This window comes from Corylus avellana, chromosome ca5 (genome assembly GCF_901000735.1).
Source record: "Corylus avellana chromosome ca5, CavTom2PMs-1.0".
NCBI lineage: Eukaryota > Viridiplantae > Streptophyta > Magnoliopsida > Fagales > Betulaceae > Corylus > Corylus avellana.
Window position 1 is genome coordinate 3,127,227 of NC_081545.1, and position 3,601 is coordinate 3,130,827.

The following is a 3,601-nucleotide window of genomic DNA, read 5'->3' on the forward strand; positions in this document are numbered from 1 at the left end:
GGTTGCAACTTGAACAAGATCATAGCTAGTGCAGTTAAGTGTAGCAGCAAAATGGTTGTGCCTAGCACAAAAAATGGGGACTCGTCGAAGGTGAACCTACCAGCATTATCATCCTTGGAAGCATCAGTAGATTGGTCTTTTTTTGTCACTTCAAAGGTTGTCTCTGATATTCTTAAGAGCTTGAGTATGACACTCAAAAATCCGAAGAAACATGCAGTCATGCTGATAATTCTCGTCATTTTTTGGTTATTCCACCAAAATCGGACTGATTGGCCAATTCGTAGGTACTCGGATAGTGTATAAGTTATAAATGACAAAGAGAACAACTAGTACATAGAAGACTGGTTCTTCAACCTACAAATACACATGTAGTCAACAAATCAAGATTTTATTATTATTATTTTATTTTTTTCAGATGAGTGAGTTTGGTGATCAAATCATTATCCTCACCTTGGGCAAGAAGAAGGTGTTGGTGATGATACAATACGCTGGAAGTGCCGCATAGCATAGCTCAGGGATAGAGCGTAGGCTCCACAAGAAGATCCACAAATAGACCAAGCATTGCCTGAGTTGGAGCTTCCCGAAGAGGGTGGCAAATATGGGACAATTCTTGCTGAATAGAATTTCAAGCAGGCCAGTGGCCCACCTCTTTTATTGGGTCATTACGGAAGGCCCACCTGAGGGTGCACACCCTAAAAAATGCCGGTGGGTTCGACTTATAATAGATAGACTTCCAACCTCTTGTATGGATCGTTAGCCCAGTTAAGACGTCCTCTGTCATTGATCCATATCTCCAGCCTAACTAAAATGAGACGACCACAAACATGAGAGAGAACCCTTTTACAACTTTCTGCACTTATACTTATAATTCTTTTACAACTTGCTGACACATATTAACATGTAATTAGAGCCACGCGAATCACTAAATTTGCTTTTAACACTCTTCAATCACATGCTAGCACATGCCAACGAGTTGTAGAGAAACCATTTTATGGTTTAGATTTTGTTTTGTTGGATATAATGGTGTACATGGTATCACGTTTCTAAAATTTGAAATGACGTGATAATATATTTTCTAGATTCACAATGTGGACACTAACCTTTGTACCCCAGCCCGTACCATATTCATACTTGCAGCTAGCAATTTGGTATGCTGCCTGAATAGAGGCCCAAAGACCTTCAGATGGATTTGTCTTCCCTTTCAAAGCTTGAATGGCTTATTTAATCAGTTCCTTTAAACTCCCAAATTCTAGAAGTGTATCCTCAACAAATTTTCCTATCAAATAAAAAAGAACAATACGAGTCAACAAAAAAGGAAAAATCCCATTAATGTATTGTTGTCTTTGGAATACAAAATTTCAAGTGTTGCCACTAAAAATTAGTTGAGATAGAAAGTTATAACATGTGAGGAGAATGACACCGTTATAATTAAAAATATCAAAGTTTACTTATTGCTTACCATTAATTTATTCTAGAGCATGATATGGAGAAAGGCCATAAATAACTTTTCGCCTATGAAAACATCATGTTCCTCCATATAACGGTCCTGAATTCCAAATATTCCATGCATGATGTACATATATATGCAAAATACAATAAAGTAATTGACCAATTAGTGAGTGAAATTCTTCAATTTTTCCTTAGTCACACACTTGTGTGGTAAAAGAGAAGACTTATTACAAAGTAAAGATTTAAATTTGACACACCTTATATTGAACCACCATTTGATTGCCGTAGGGGTCATCCTTTAATCCATCATAGAACACTTGTGGGAATTGAGCAAATGCAAATTTCTTTTCATCATTGGATTCTAATAGTAGGCACATTGCATAAAGAACAACTTTTGGGTTGTTGACAAACATATCGCAGTCTACGTTAAGCATATAGGGAGCATTTGTCATCAATCCAGAGACTCTCGTCCACATAAGAATTGTTGTGTAATTTTGTAAACAACTAAAAACATTTAATCTTATTAACTAATTTGGCATAAATGAGTTTGGTTTGTCTCTTGTTGAAAAAAATAAACCATGGATGATGGAGATTGCCTTAATTTAGTACTAGTGAAAAAATATCTGGAGTTCTCCTCCAATCATCCCATGATCTCTATTGTTTATTTATTTATTTTTTTTACAGGAGATCTTTGGTAATTTTTTTTGATAGAGGCAAGCCAAACTCAACATTAAAAAAAAAAAATCTTACGAGGACATTCATGGCACCCGCTTTGTAATTATGTGGATGCTTATGCTGCTTCTCTCTAGCTATATAGACCAAATGTGGCACCCCATCTGGAAGACCCTCCCTGTTCTCCCACATAACCTAAAATAAGATTATCTAAATGAGCCCTTTTGGAAATTGCTTATAACCCATCTGGAAGACTTCCTCATTTCCCAAAGGTTTAGGATTATTTTTTTAACTTGTGCAGGTCCCAGCTAATCAATCTGGAGTTTACCTTGATAATAGTTGGATGGTTTTTGCGTTCTACATTTGAGAATTCTGCAAATTCCCCAGTAAAATCACATGGCCTCGACTTTTGGGCGGCATCCTCAATTTTATGGCAAAGCAGCTAGCTCATACTCATCCTGCAAGATATGAAGACAAACAAGTTTGTGCATAAGTGGCAGCCATTTCTCATCATAGGTCATCAAAATATATATAGTAAAAAAATGTCTCCAAGATATACAAATCACCTTCACACTCTGCCATTCTTGATGGAACTCCCAAATAGAGCTATCAGCGAAGGATAGAGAGTCATTGGAAAAGTATTTAAAAGGAGTTCTGACTTGAATATTGTACTTCTTACAGAATGGAACCTAGAGCCGGGCAAATTTTAAGGCTTCTGTAAGGCAGTAGAAGGTCAAGGGAGAACAAGCATCATCGGAAACATAGCAAGCAAGCTTGTGTGCTGGGTAATCAACTGCCAACAAAGAGAGCATGGTGTTTATGGTAATAATAGGAGGTTCTAGCACAGGATCTGCAGTTGTCACAAACATGTCCACTGAGGGAAGCTCAGTTACCCTATCAAGAAAAATCATAATTCAAAGTTATCAAACAATCATGTCAAAAACATCACAGCACAAGTTTTCGATCATATACCGTCACATGAGGTGGTCAGGGGTTCGGTTTGTATTCTACAGGACTCCATTTGTTGTTGATGCTTTAATTTGGAACCAAGTGAAGGTGAAGGATGACTCGCATAGGAAGGCAAGGAGCCAAGTGAGGCCATGGTCGTTGAGGAAGAGAAGGCGATAAACAAGGAGAGAAAGGAGATCGAAGGAACAAGATTATGACATCAAAGGCTCTTTGTACGGTGTTTTTGCGCTGGATTCTTTCATATAAAGGGAGCTGAGAGTTGGGGTTGGCCATGGAGTAGACAGGAAGATAATGGTTTATGTGCTCCAAGGACTGAGCTCGTTAATTTATATTGGACTAGGTTGTTAAGCAGCTGAGGTGGTGTCCTGGATACAGTCCCACTCACATACACGTATGTTCTGCCAGGATTGGTCCCATAGCTCTCATGGATGATCTTCATACCAATTTGTCATGTTTATTTTATATTAGCTTATGTGACATATTCTAATTAAGTATCTTTTTGGTTTTTAAA

The 3,601-nt window shown here is 37.7% G+C and overlaps 1 pseudogene; it reads right to left on the reverse strand.

Moving 5' to 3' along the window:
• The window catches only part of LOC132181548 (cellulose synthase-like protein H1), a 4,590-nt pseudogene extending 1,227 nt beyond the window's left edge, over positions 1 to 3,363 (reverse strand).
• Positions 3,364 to 3,601: the final 238 nt, after the last annotated feature.